A 15,657-nucleotide genomic window follows, 5' to 3' on the forward strand; every position below is an offset into this window, starting at 1 on the left:
AGCAAATTGGCACATATTTCTTCCTTGACGTTTGCGCTTCTATTTAATAACAATCAACCAATCATGCATTCATAGGTGAGTCGCATTCCAGCTTTGAGGTGTGACATATATTTATTTGCTGGTAGTTTTGTAACCAACGAAACCATGAGGGGGAAAAAGATACAGTTCGCGCAACCACAGTGAAACTGTCAATAGCAAAATCCTGTTTGCAGGCATTCATGCACAAACTAACATGTCTGATCAGAACACTTTGTCATTACACTCGTTTTATTTTCTCCAGCTGGAGCAATGAACCTGTGGCTGTTAAGGACATCAGAGGGTTTGGTGGAAAAGCTGCAAAGTCATTCAGTCAGCCTTTCCCCGCAGTTCACTCATGGGAACTAATACAGGCCTGATTATTGTAGTTTGTCATTGTCAATATCATGGCTTGATTCTTAAATATCTGTTGAAAACATAATAGTTCAGTGGGAAATTAAATAGAGTCTTAAACATACTCAAGCGCTCCCCCTGTTCTTACAGAAACTATTGAAAAACACATGAAATATCTTTTTCAGTTTCTAAGTCATACTTGTTCTTACTAATGGGACAGTTTTAGCTGGTTAATATACTTTAATCCTTCACAGATCAGGTTATAGACAACTAATATGCACAGGGCTTGGCAGAGCAACATAAAATACAAACAGTAACAGCTTGTGGATTGTATATATTGGTTTCCTTTCATTTATCATGAAATAAACTGCTCTGGTTTAATAATTAGTTCATGCTTGGAGCTAAAGGTATTATCAGCTAGCTATTAATGTACTTTACCGTGTTTGCAGGGGTAAGGTTTCATACATGAACGTTAAGAGCCAGCCTTTCTGCACAGCTGAAGTGTGCATGTGTGAGTGTGAGCCATTTGCTCCACTTTCTCACGACAGCTGCTGCATGACTTAATGATTTGTGACATGGTATTTTATGCTGTGAATGCACCGTTTTAATCTTGTCTTTGAACAATAGTTTGCCAGTTTTGAAAATAAAATGTGAAATGTGGCTTATATGCTATGTAGCTACAGCTGGCTAGCTTAGATTAATGGTGGGTGATGCCTAGCTTGGCTTTGTGTTAAAGCTATAAAAGCTGCCTACCAGCATCTCTAGATGCAAATGAGTATATTATATATATTATATTATATCAGTTGTTTAATCTGTACAAAAACTGAAATGTAATTGGATTTTATTTGGCAATTGTGTTGGATTATTTATTTGCCATGAGTGTGGACTAAGGAAAAACACTGTGAGCAGCAGTAGGCAGATTTTCTTAGTGTTTGTACTAAACTAAGTCTGCTGGCCCCAACTATAAGATAATGTGAGTAGTATTGATCTTCTCTGATCTTCAAGGGGAAAGAAACTACGCATTTTTTAAATTAAAGCCAAACTTCTCATTTAAACAGGTCCTAATATGCTCATTTCCACGATCATGGTTTTATTCTCAGACTCTTCTAGAACAGATTTCCGTGATTCGCAGTTCAAAAGAAATACTTATTTACTAGATACTTGGGATTGTGTGGCCATTCAGTTCATCCACTGTCTGGCACAAGTTGATTTTTTTTTTTTATTCTTTAAGGTCACCCTCTACCCTTCTTCTTCGCACTGTAAGGTATTCATCTCTACATGAAAAAACTGCCTCTCCACTTTGACTTTGTACTTCTCTCCAGCTTTCTGTCCTTAATGCGTACGTATGTATTATCTCAAGGCCTAATTAAAACTCCATTAGTCATGCAGAAAACAAAGAAAGAGTAATCAAAATGGAAATGAGCGTAATGGTGCTGTAGAAACAGATGAAGCAGACAGAGTATATTCTGTTGAAAAGGGCTCTTTTGAAGGAGCTTTTTGTACTTTTCTTTCTTTACCGTTTTGTTATAGTGAAGGCCATTGAATTCAGCTAAATGACAAAAGAAGTTTGAAGATGGTGTTATGTGTTTGACTATCAGGAGCAAAGATTTCATTTAAATTTGCAGCTTTGAGAATGACTGCTACAAATGAAAGCAGTGGAAATCTTGTTGACTGTGCTTCATAATTAGCATTCTTGTTGGCTGTTCATACTTTTTCCCCTCTGTCATCAGACAAAAAAAGTAAACAGATGTTAGTTGAGAACATTCTCAAAGAAACCAATTTAATAAGTGAAATGGCTTGAGGTCTCTTACAGAAATATGCTGCTTCTCTGATGAGCCTGTGTGAAGGAACTTGTCCTACAGCAAATAATCAGTCAGTCCTCTTAACAAGCTCCACAGTCAGACTCCCCAAACGAATCATTTTAAGCTCATCCATCACTTTTGCAGACTGCCAGGGTGCCAGTGACAAGATAACAATGAGACAACAGCACGTCTCCTCAGCTTCTTCATTCACATTTATTACAAGCTCCCAGCGTTTGTCACTTAGCAATAACTGCATAAGTCAGACTGGACAGTGGCTGAAGTGCTGATTGACTTCACACTGTTGCCAAGATACTAACAGTTCCTAACCTGTGGACATGAAGAAACAGCTGTGGTGGAGAAAAAGCAACATGCTGTTCTGTTTGACTCCGAGGCCAGGGCTTATAACCAGGGGCCCATGAGTAACAAGGGAGTGGTTTAAAAGACAGAATGTATGTTTTTGTATCTTTAAATAAGTAGTTAGTTCACTCCACATGGACCATGTTAATTAGTTAGCAGGGGATCTGATGTTGTGTGCTGCGTTTGGGCTAAAAGGAAAGGGAGATCCAGACTGTGGGTCTGGATCTCTGTCTTGATGCCCCAAGGGGATCTGTGTACACCACCTGTTAATGAACTCTGAAGTGGTCTCTAATAGGACCTCCACTTGTGGACCACCCAGGAAATACAGCATAAAGATGTAAAGGGCAAATACTGCAGATAAGACTCGAAGCCAGTGGAGATGGAGAAACACAAAGTCTAAGACTATCTGATCTTATGCTATATTTTTTTTTTATAATAACATGCTTCTGCTGATATGTCTTTGACACAATTATCTTAACTCAAAGGTTGTCAGTCATATCAAACTGTTTTCACCAGCAGAAATAGATGGTAAAGGCCATTTTCACAACAAGATCATCTGCTGATTAAAAACTGTAAGATGATGTTGAAAGCTCTGAAATGAACTAGTAAGTCTTAATCATTCAAAAAGTAAACAAATTCAGGATATTGTTTTATATTATTTTATTTAAAATTTAATATTTATTTAAAATTAATAATTTTATTTTATTTAAAATTGGCAGATTGATATTTTTCCTTGTGCTTAAGGAAGATGTTCAATTAAAGCTGAAAATACTTTTCACAATAGACTTGGTGTTATTTGCTATTAATGGACTTTTGGACTCAGTTTATAAGCTTAACAACATTTGTTTTTTGTTTTTTTTAATTTCGTCCTTTTCCACTAGAATGAGAAACAAGCCTTTAAGTCGGTGTATTTGATTTAGTTTATACATGCCTGATTGTGGTAGTATGTGTACTAATTTTTTCTGTTATTTTTTTGCAAAAACACACATTTATATTTTGGTGCTTGCTTTCAAGCTATAATTGCTGCCAGTGTCAAGCTACAGTTTTTTTCTCAGTAGCAGATGTTTGTGTTTAATCTGTCTGTTGTGAACAAATTAAAAACAATCTCTGACTGCCGGTGTCACGCTATAATTGTCAGACAGTGCATCAGACCTGCTGTTGATGTCTGTGTTCCTTCATGCCATGCACATTTTCATCTCATTCGTTACATGTGTCATCACACTTCATTCGCATGCACGATACTGAGTAACCTACATGGTTATTAACGTGTGACTCAGTGGCTCTGCTCTCCTGTTGTGTTGTCGGTCGGATCCTGTTGCTTAGACAAACACACGGGCAGAAAAGTGCCAGATAATACGTTCGGGCCAGCATGAAGCCCTTTTACTGTCACGCTAATTGCATCACTGCGAGCACAGCAGGGGTGCGTAATCACTGCATTTTGAATGTCTTCTTTGTGGTTACCATCATTAATGTGTCCAGTGCTGTTGTTAAATGTGATTTCAGGTCATTGCTGTGTATGAAAAGTTTGCATAAATTTGGACTGTCAATTTTCTAATGGTGGGAGTGGCAGACGAAATTGTAGGTCACCTTCTTCTTCTCACTCTAATGGCTTAAAGTACTCTCCAATGAACAATTCCGTCTGCCCGTCTGCTATTTATCTGAAGTGATGCCAGATCTCATTGAGGAAACAGATACTTCCGACAGACTGCCACTCACTTAGCTAAAGGGGTTGGGTGATTAAGATTCAGTTTACCCCCACACCCCCCACCTCAACTGCCCAGCCCACATTAACCCCCTGTCAGTGGTACACAAAAAGAATGGGCATGGCTGAGTCTGATTTATTTCACACAGAGTCATCATAAGGGCACAGCGGGCCTCCCGGCTCCTCGATAAGCCAGATACACCAGGGCCCCGTTGGCCTTTCTTTTTACTCTCTTCCCCGTGCTGTCCCGCCCTCATGCAGTCTGTCACACATACTCAATCTGTCAATCCAAAAGAGAGACAGGCACAAAGACGGGCACAAATCAAAAAGAACTGATTAGCGATTAATGGTGCATCATTGTATTTGCATCAGGACTGCGTGCACGGTGTATGTGTGTGCATACAGAGTGATGTTGTCAGTCATGCAGAGTGTGCCCTGGCCCTCCCTCCTCTGTCCAGCCCATGTGCTCCTATAGGGGTGCAGCCACTTATGGCTATTGATATTGTAGGGATGACTCTGTTGTACACCCACATGCTCACATTCAATCCCAACACAGGGTAGCAGAACAGCCTCCTGCTGAGCCCAAAGAAGAGCTGAAGATTGCATCAACCGATCATTCTGATGGATCTGTTCTCACCCGGCTGATTGAAACTTCAAAAGTTTTCGGTTGCTTTGTTTTAGCCACATAAAAAGGAATTTAAACAAGTGTTGGGATTATTTGATGTTTGCGTGATGTGGGCGTTTGGAATCCTCTGCAAGAGACAGCATTTACAGGGATGGAGCCTGGCACTTCTGAGCATATTTACTGTCTGCCTGTGTCAGGGAGGCAGAGGGCTGGAGGTCTGGACCGTGGGTGTGGAAAGTGGGCAGAATGCATCTAGTTTCTCAGTCCCTTTGGTGTTATTGTTGACAGAGACGGGAGTCGCTCAAGATGGTGCCAGCGAAGGGGCAACACCAGCTCCTACCACTGAGCATGAGGATGACAACTCTTTGGGCTACACAGGTACTGCTGCTGCTTTTAACTTAAAAGTCCACTCACAAATGTTCTGTGTTTACTGGTTACACAACACTACTTTGGGCTGTTTTTAGTGGGAATATGTCTCAGTGCTCACCTTAAATTTTTGCCAATCAGTTTTGAAGCCACTGAGTCCTCTGTGCAAACTTCTAGTAAAGTAAGACAGGCCTTGTGTCCAGCAGTAAACTTTAGAACGAACAAAACGAAAACTCCACCTCAACCAAGGCACCTCACTCTCTGGGCAGTACTGATGTTTATATGCTGTACATATTCATTTTTATTTTTTGTTTGTTTGTTTTAAATGTTTTTTAAGGTTAATAGTGCATGACAGATGTTTACTTTGATTACATAAACATGCAAGAGGATCTTAATGGATAGGAGGCATTGATTTGTAAATAACTGAACATAAATAATCAAGGTTATAGATCAGAGGTCAAATGTGATATGATATTTGGATGCAAACTAAAGTGTGGTATTTAGAACCCCCGTATATCAGTATCATTCCATAAATGTTGCCAACACAAACAAAGGCAGAATTTTAAGTAGAATTTTAAAGATAAATTACATTTTGTGAATGTTTGACCTTATTTTACTTTAAAGAAGAGGTCAGAAGTCCAAAGGAACATGATATTTATCATGTTGACAGACAGAATGACATGCATGTCAGTGGTACCAAAAACATAACTTTCTTGGGGGATGTAAAAAATCGAAATATTTTCAAAGTTCACTTTTCGAGAGAATTTTCATAGTTCAATTTTCATCTTCTTTTTTTATTGATCTGCAATGAACAAGCAAACATTGGGCCTCTCTTCTGCAAAACAGGTTATAATTAGACTTGGAATTCAATTTAAAATCAGAAAAAGTGAGCTGACTGTCACAGCAAGGCACACCGTCCAATTATACTGTACCTAATCCCTTACTAAGATTGGCAGTCAAAAGGATTTCAGAATGCTTTCGGAACAGCCAGTTGTTTATATTTTTCAATCAGAAAGTCTTTTCACAGAATAAATAAGCACTTAGTTTAGACACCATGTTCCATATGTGTTTCAGTGGAAGACACTTCTGAAAGAGGAGAATTGTGGGAAAATGAGGCACAAAACTGAATAGCATTTGTAGTTGGGTGTCTTCAATAAATGAATGCTCTGTAGGGAAATGAGAAGCCAGAAACGGCTTCCAAGCCCAAGAGACTAACAGACACACATACACACAAACTCAAAAAGGAAGCAAGTCTGGAGAAAATTACTGATGATGCATGTGTTTTGGTTGAGTTTGGGCTCTTTTCCCAGAGTGAGGGTGAATAGTGTTCCCCCTGTGTTGTTGTAGCAAGGAGGCCTACCTCACTAGGTGATTTACCGGACCTCACACATCTTCAGGAAATATTATGAAGAAAAAGGAAATCCAAGTTGACTGCCAAAACCTTTATGCGGTCTATCACAATGTGTTGTAGCCTGGTAGCTTGTTTTTTATACTTGGACTTCTAAAATATAACCAGCAAAACTATAACATAATCATCAGAAGCACCATGGTGTGGCCTTCATCAGTAATGCCAAGGGAAAAGGTCTGAGACATTACAGAAATCTCCTAGAAAATGGCAGCTAATGACCTAGCTAACAGGCCTTGAAGACTTTGAATGCAGGTTTAAAGAGGAAAATCATGTTGTGTCTGCTTCACTTCATTTGTGTTCATCTTTAGAATGATAAATCTACCTTTTGGACAGTGCCAAGAGTTCATCTTTAATCTGGCCATTTAATCCCATCTGTGCATGAAAATGAAGGAAATCGATCTGGCCCAGTCAGTGAATTGGAAATGAGACTAATGTGCCCTAATACCTCATTCTGCCCCTGATAGAACAAAGTGGGCTGCTGCCAAAGACTCCATTTACAAGGAGCGTGACTCTCTGGATGAAACGTGAGGATAATCTTGACATCTGCCAGTTTGAGCTAAAAAAAAGAAAAGAAAAAGAGTTAAAAAAAAAAGACTGCACCATTAATTGTTAAGGTGAAGAACCTTTTAGGTGCCTGGGTTTGTTTAATTATGAGTATTTGTCATTCGATCTCTGTGACCTTCATCCAGAAACAGAGTTTATTGATTTCTGTGTAAGTTTCACTGATTAACTAATCACACTCTATACATGAGATTCAAGGATCCGATGTCCTTGTCATCCATGTCCTTTTGGAACATGTCTGAAATAACTACCAATATCATCATTACTTTAACCTGACCTTCTTTAGTTTAGCTGAAGCTAAAAAAACAAGGGCCACATTTCCAGGCACTGGCTCAGTAATGTTTTATATTATGGTCACCCGGGACTAATACAGCCTACTGTGAATTTTATAAGGAAACACAAGCTGACCTGAAGTTTGTAACACATTAAAAATATTTTTTATTGGTCCCTTATGATATTGACTCTCAGCCAGCTCTAAATTGTTTCCCGATATCAAAGAGCTTTGCACAGAACTTCACATTCATAATAAATGAGACTGACCTGTGTGAAAGCAGTGGATTAGAGAGGCACGCTAAAACTCCTGCACTTACACTTTGCTAGCCAGTGCTTGGCAGGCATACACACACAGAGGAGACAGGTCTTTGGTTCTTCTGCCTCAACATGAAAGGCTGAGCATTACTTCAGAGAGCACATCAGCACTCATATCCTCCCTCTCCGCTGACAGCTACCATTGCGTTTGTCACAGATCACAAAGGACGGCAACTTCAGAGAGCTGCTCTATTTGTAAGGTTATGGAAATAGAAATAGGGAGGAAGAGAGGGAACTGAAGGTTGCCACGCTGTCATCACTGATTGGCTTCAGAATAGAGGGGTCCAGGCATGTCAAAATGCAGCATTTTATCTTCTCTCAAAGCAGTCACCCCTCAATGTCTCCAAGAAACCATTCACTGCACTGATGGATGTGCAGACAGGTGATGTGAGAACAAAGCGGTGTCTATCGGAGAGCTGCGGAGGCATCAAGGTTAATATTGCTGAAGATGTGATCAAATAGAAATTATCCATCAGGGCGTTCACATAGTACAATGCAGGCTGTTAGTCCACATTTCTGTAGTGAAATGAAAAAAGGTGTACTGCGAGTGATAAAGATGATGACTGTATATACACCATGTAAGATATTCATTACTTGTTCACACTATCTCCAGGCTGATGCTTTGCTGAAGTCTCCTTTTTGTCTTTACAGTCACTTCTACTGACTTACTCATACACATACTTCTATCTCTAAATTGTATTTAAGCAATAAGCACTGGTTGTCACACTGTAGTATATACTGTAGTCGAGTCATTTGTGATGATGTCTCACACTCTAAAATACTGTATTTGTCAAACAGCAGTCGCCTGATGTCTACCTAAGAATAAACAGTATTCTACCTGAAACATCCACTAGACTGGTGCATATACCAAGTGCAGCATGAATGTAGAAAAACATTTAGTGTGTACCCTATTCATGTTGAACCATGCTGGCATTCTCAAAAGAATATAGACAACACTGAGCTGAACCTAGCTTCTTGCCTATACTGTTGTAGTAAAAGCATAAATCGTGTGACACAGTTCTATCAGGTGTCATTTTGTCACATGACACATTTTTATTTTACCATGACGATAAAAGCAAACACAAATTTAATTTTTTGGAGGGAGAAGGTTTTTGTTTTTACATTCATGCTAATGTTGCACTAGTTATTGTATGTTCAAATCCAGCATATTTAACTAAATAAAATCTGAATATCTAGTCATTTACACTCAGTTTTACCAAGTATTGATTTTGGTTCATAAACTAATAATAAAATCATTTTAAACCATGATCTATCAGACTGCACAACCAAGCAAATTTAGCGGAAGAGGAATTTTAAAATCAGCTGCTACCACCAAACTGTACAAAAAGCAATTTAACCTCTGCAAAAAGAAATAATACCTCTATTTAACTGGAGTGGATGGAGTTAATGCTTACTCGATGTCTTTATGATCTTGATCCCTAGCTGGCGCTTGTTTTCACCTTATTGATGTGGCGCTGAAGTGGACTGTGCCTGGATACATGGCACAGACAGCGTTATCATGATAGAGATGGAGAACTCTATTCCCTATTCATCCTTTCTTTTCATTACTGGGCTCTTGCGCTGGCCTTGAGTCCCCACCCTGAAAACCAATTTCCTTGACACCATCACCTTCACATATATTACCCAAGAGTCCCCACAGCATCATCGTGTCACATTTCCATGACACTCATTTATGTTCATCAGATGTAGTGCCCTGATAATCATGATACAGGAAGCAAAGAGAATTGTACACATTCAGCTTGCTGCACACATTATCCCCAGTATGGCAACAGCACTCATTTCATAACAGTGCAACAATAGAGAGAGATCCCTTGCCACGCCTGGAGGAGCGATTCACTTGAGATATAATTAGTTATAACCAAGCACTAATGCCCTATATACAGCTTCCCCATAGTCTCTCTGCTGCTGGAGGTTTTTTTGTTCCCCATCCAATCTCTTTTCATCTCCCTGATCTGCACAGCTTAGCTTAGCCCTGCCCAAAAAAATAGGTCTATTAGCCATTCTTGTCAGGATAGCAAGTGTAGTAATGTGGTCAAGAGGCACTGGAGTGGCGGTAAGATTGGAGATGGGAGTTAGCATGAGTGCAAAGGGGTCAAAACACAAAGACTATGAGGTGAGAATTAAATTAGAATATTCAGATTCACGTTTCTAGTGTCCTCATGATAATTGGGAAGAAAATTGGATGGTGTTTTGCTAAGTGCTAATAATCTTCTGCTCTTGTCCCGTCAAATATGCTTTGTTTCCAAATGAAAGGATAATAAATGTTTTGGGGCTTTTTTAGAGTCTAAATGGGTCAAATTTTTTCCACTCCTAAATGGGAGAGGTCGAACTGGTTTGGTCTGTCCAGCCATACATACGTTGGTGGTTCACAAAGTTTCCATAACAGTGACCTCAAATAAACACTTTCACATTTACTCCTGTACATTACAGTGCAATTCACACACTGGCATGAGGAAGTGAAAGCTCAGAAAGGCAAACCTGCCACATGTCAGAGTGAGGATCCTGCCAATAAAATAATTTCAGGAAGAAATCTTTACCTCATTTTATTGACCTGTTTGGATCTCTTTGCTCAACACACAGAGAGGGTACTATAATTCTGGTACAACAATGCAGTAACAGTGTTGTGCACACAAGTCCCCAAACAATTTTCCTTTACAAAAGAGGCAGCTGTGAGCAGAATGGCTTTTTGCAAAATCAGAATTTAATCTGTTCAGCACAGCAACATTTGGTACAGATATGTGGAGTTAGTTCTGTGTCATTATGTGATGAAATTCTGTGGATTTACAATCAAAACATTGACTTGAGAGCAGAGGTACTAAACACTACACTCAATTTCTTGTTCCAAGTGAAACTCATTTGTGTTAAAAAAAAAAAAAAAAAGGTGAATAGAAATGTTTTGTTTGCAAATCCAAAGTCAGAATTTTGATGCTCCTTCAAATCTTTGAATCATGTCTTTGTCTTTCCAGCACCAACAGTGGTTCATAAAAATCCCAAAGAGCACCACAACAGAACCAGGAGCCACGATATGATATGATTAGTTTCATCTTGTTCACTTTGTTCTGCAATGTGACCTCTGTTAAAGACTGTTAAAGACAAAGTAAGACTGGTCAAACTAGACTCATCATTAATCTGAGTTTGACAAAACATTAACTGGAGCTGAAGGTAGTGTGTTGTTAGTTCATTATGTACTTGAAGCATTAGATAGCACAACAATCCATTCACAAGCTTTTTGAAAGGGAGAGAGCGTTTGAGTTTAGTTATTTATTTATGCACAAATGCACATTAATTACCTTCCTCAATCAGCCCGGCACAAAGGCAGGATTGATCAGGATCTAAGAGCAAGGGTAATTTTTTCACTTAAGCTACAGTTCAATAAAGTCCTGATCCATTTACTAAAGTGTACTAAAGTGTCTAAGTGTCCCATAACTACATCTAGGATTCCCAAACTATCAAAACAACCACCAAAGTATAAAAACCCTGATGCATAAGCAGCACAAGGGGGACCAAAGGAATTTCGCCATTGGTTTTAATCTTGTGACTCATCAGTGGCTCTTTTGGACCTGTTGCATGCCTCTTGTAAATCCCAGATTTATTGTTTGTAATGACCCATCCAAAGCACTGGTGTTTATTATTCCTGGCAAAACTCTGAACTTTATATGTTCACTTCCAGAGTTGCCTTTGCCCTCAGATCAATTAGCTGTCTTTACGAGCCAACACATAAGGAGTTCTTCGACCTCGCCGACAACCCCATGTGCTCCTCCCAGTAGAAATTACTGTAATAACTGTCAGCCGGACTGACTGGTTGATGATCTGTAAAATCATTGCTGGTTTTATTAGTGGTGATATGATTCATGCATAGTCATGTTGGACATGAAGTACAGCCAGAGACAATAATAAGCCTGTTTCTCTGAGAGTCGGCGTGAGCTGTAGGGGGGCTGTGGAAACTCAACAGTGTGACTGTGTCTCAGAAGGGCTCACTGTCTGTGTGTGTGAGAGAGGGGAATATCACGAGGAGGTGGGGAGGTGGGCTGTAAATCTGAGCAGCACCTGCTCCCTCCACTCTGGCGCGTGGTGTGAGGTCAGCAGCACCCAGATATCCCATCGATCATATTTATTGCATTCATCACAACACCAGTTTGTTTTGGCAGCTGATCGCACCAGGGAAAGAAAAAGAAAGAATAGGCTTTTTATTTGAGGGATGTGAATGCTTTTAGCATGAGCAGTGTCTTTGCATTTTTCCTTGCTCGGGGTCTTTGGAGATCAATCGCTGATGTTGGCTCAAAGCATCCACTGTAACCGCAACTACTGAAGAATGATATTCTAAATACACTTGGAAAGTTACTATAAGAACTACCTCACAGGAAAAATATTAATGCCCCATTAATTTTCAACTTTGTGCCACTTTAGGTTTGTGTGGATTATTGAAGGGAGGGTTTACCTTGAGAGCTTTAGTTTTGTCTGACTTCTTACCTACCACCACAATGTAGCTTAGTGAAAACACTAAACTACAACTGGATCGCTTGTCAAGGTTTTGCAGATACAAAATTGCAGATACCTTGGGCCGTTATCAGTAAATTAGAAAACATATCTGTAGAATTAATACCATCACAACAAGCATTATGCATTATGTTAATTATTAGTTAGAAATATTTGCATTCTAATATTCTAAATCAGCGGTCCCCAACCCCCGGGCCATGGACCGGTCCGTGAGTCGTTTGGTACTAGGCCGCGAGTGTTGAGGTTCAGGTGTGAAATTTATGGTTTACGGGGGGGGGGGGTGTTTCCCTGTGTCTTTTCCCGTGTGTTATGAATACATTTTATTTATTTATTTTTAGTACCGGTACTCGTTTTATTTTGTTGTATTTATCTGCGACACCTTAAAGGCCAGTCCATAAAAATATTGTCGGACATAAACCGGTCCGTGGTGCAAAAAAGGTTGGGGACCGCGGTTCTAAACTACAATAATTAAAATTGTCCTTTACACTTACCAAACTCAGGTCAGGATGATCGCTTTGAGTGTGTTAGCATTTAGCCTTAAATGCTACTGTGCTGTAGCACAGTAGCATTTAAGGCATTTAATACTACCACAGAGAGCTGGTAGTATTGTAGTATCTTCAGATGATTTTTTTTCTAACTTGGAGTAGTTTCACAATAGTGTACTCTCAAAACTGTTAGAAGATGTACTTGTAAAGTGACAGATCAACCCTGTTTCCAGTGTCTGAGTGATTAAGGCTGTCATGTTTTTAACATGTGGTAATGCTTTGTGTGTTGTTTTATTTAATAAAAACAAGCCCCCCCCCCCCAAAAAAAAAATAATCAGCAGTCGTTCTGTGCCCCTCCAGCGTTTTATAAGCACTATTTGTTTGTATGTGCAGCATGTCTTTAAACTAAGTTTTAAAAACAATGCACACTACAGCTCATGGATTCTGGACACCAAATATTAGAATGTCTTAGACTTCAGCGGTCCATCTTTGTAGAGCCAACAATGTAACAGATGTAAGTGGCTGATGTCATTGCCAGTACTTATGCTTGTGTTAATTACTTTGTGGTCGTGCAGTTACATTTCCAGGGAGCTGCACATCAGGTTATGTTACAGGGTTTCAGAGAGCTTTATGGTTACGACGAACCTATGCTGTAGATTTCCCGCTGAAGCCTTAATCCCCAGTCAGGCAAACTAAGACGTCAGTGTGAATATTGAGTATAGGATCAGGAGTTTGTCACAGCAAGTAATCCAAACCACATAGCAACATATTAATGACAAACCTTGTAGTGGAAGGGATCATCTCAGATTTTCTCTTGGATAAAATCGGATCTATTTTCGGCATCTTTTTCCTGCCATATAATGGTATTTATCTCTGCCCAGCGGGAACCCTCAATATGAACTTCTGTCAAGAACAATCTATCCCCTCTCCCAACCTTTTCTGTGCTAATGTGTTTATATTATCTTCTGTAGCAAGGACATCCTTATATCCCACTTAGCACAACTTCACTTCCCCTCCAAACATTGCTAACAGAGCTGTACTTTTTTTTTTTTTAGATATAAGTCATTTGGGATATGGTATATCATCTTTAGGTGGAAACTAGCTTTCTAACTTCCTGCTAACTTCTAGCTTGGCTAAATCTTATAAAGCCTATTTTTCTTAGACACCTGGTTGTTAAATTTATTGTAACACCTGAGAGAGCAGCCACGCTACTCACTTTTTGGAGGTGAAAAAATTTGGACTGTTTTTACCTCTAAGTGGTGCCTCAGAGTTCCTTTGAATTCTGGGAAGTAAAGGAGCTTTTGGTCCCAGAAACTGGTAATGACATCAGACTTAATAAGCAAAGGTAAGACTACTGTGTGGCTTTGGCTTTTTTCTTACTACTTACTTTTTTCTTACTACTGTTATTTGTCTTATTTCATAATCAAATTTTCTTTTCTCTATTTTATCTCTTTTGATTTTTTAAATGCATAGCACTTTGGTCAACAGTTGTTGTTTTAAATGTGCTATATGAATAACTTTGACTTTGCCTATCTGACAGTGCTTCCATCTTAGTTGAACTACTGCTTTTCTCAGTTAAAACTAAGATAATATTTTTTTTATGAAAAGAAAATTAACTGAATGTGCGTAAAATGAGCAACTGCTCTTGACATAGAAGCACTCCAGAACATTCTGAATATATGATTGTCTGCAGCGATACTCTTCCTTATATACGACCCTGTTCTTTGTACAGGTCTGCCATATCTGCAAGCCAGTACCTACGTCTGTGACTCAGTTGGACATAAGAGTCGAAACCTAAATATACTGTATAAGACAGCTGCAGTGTGTGACTTGCATAAAATGAATCTGACCAGGAAATGATTGTTTATGTTTCCACCTAAATTAAAGTCAGATTGCTGCTCCACTCTGGCTCTTGTTTTCAGTCTCACTGCCATGTGATTGGCTGAGGTCCAGCAGTGATAAGAACAAAAGAATCTCTTGGCTCAGTTACTGAGTCCTACTGTCAGTCATTAAAGCTCCTGTGTCTCTAAAGCAATTAAGCCAATTAAGCATGAAACACAATGCTGCTTCTTTCTTCCGTTGTGCATTTTTATGAGGGAAGGAGTGAAGTTTTGGTCACCGAACAAGCTGCATTCAAGGAAAAAAAGGGCATCCAAGGCCAGCCAGAGAGGCCTGTACTGTTCAAATCTTAACTCCACGTGATGCAAGCACAGTCATGAATAAAAAAAACAATCAGATACCATAGTGAGCGCTGCACAGTAATCTGAACGCTTGACGTCTTTCCATACGGAATGTGGTCTCACAAGACGAGAGTCTGAACAGAAGCGACTAATCAAAACTTTTCGGACAACAGAAGTAGAGAACATTCATGTTAACTTCCCCAACGTCTGTTGCTGCACATATTCCAATGTCTGACTGTATTTTGATGTCGCTGCCAGCGTGTTACGTGATAGCTGGGTTATTTTAATCAGACTCCACAGGCCATGTCGAGGCTGACGCTAAACAGATGCTAATGTGAGGCCCATTAAAAGACACAAGGAAAGAGGGATTCAGTGTGCGCAGGCAAGCGGAAAAGCAACAGCCTGTTTATCGCCTCATCCTGTTTTGTGTTCCAAACCTCGCTGTGGCATCCTGCAAAGCACCCCTTCTTTCTTGTCGTCAGTGCCCACCCCGGCCTCGCATTTCTTGCAGCAGTGTCATGCATGAGGACATTCCCTGAACAGAAACACATTTGTTCTGTGATTTTCTTTTAGTGGATCTCTTACTTTATTTTTACATGTCTGAACAAAGATTCTATAGTAAGAAGACAAAAACTCTTACTCTTTTCTTTAGCTTTTGTTACATGCAGCTTTGCATCTTGCTTTTTTGTTTTGCCT

At 39.5% G+C, this 15,657-nt stretch overlaps 1 long non-coding RNA gene across 5 annotated transcripts in view; it reads left to right on the top strand.

Moving 5' to 3' along the window:
• Positions 1–15,657, top strand: part of LOC102081077 (roundabout homolog 1) — a 221,376-nt gene that overhangs the window by 74,095 nt on the left and 131,624 nt on the right. For 3 of the 5 annotated variants that reach the window (XR_002056403.2, XR_003213826.1, XR_003213825.1), the window contains exon 3: positions 5,144–5,233. The exons of the other annotated variants lie outside the window; for them this stretch is intronic. This is a non-coding gene — a long non-coding RNA (roundabout homolog 1). The remainder of the gene's footprint in view (positions 1–5,143; positions 5,234–15,657) is intronic. 5 annotated transcript variants of the gene reach the window in all.

This window comes from Oreochromis niloticus, linkage group LG14 (assembly GCF_001858045.2).
Source record: "Oreochromis niloticus isolate F11D_XX linkage group LG14, O_niloticus_UMD_NMBU, whole genome shotgun sequence".
Classification (NCBI taxonomy): domain Eukaryota; kingdom Metazoa; phylum Chordata; class Actinopteri; order Cichliformes; family Cichlidae; genus Oreochromis; species Oreochromis niloticus.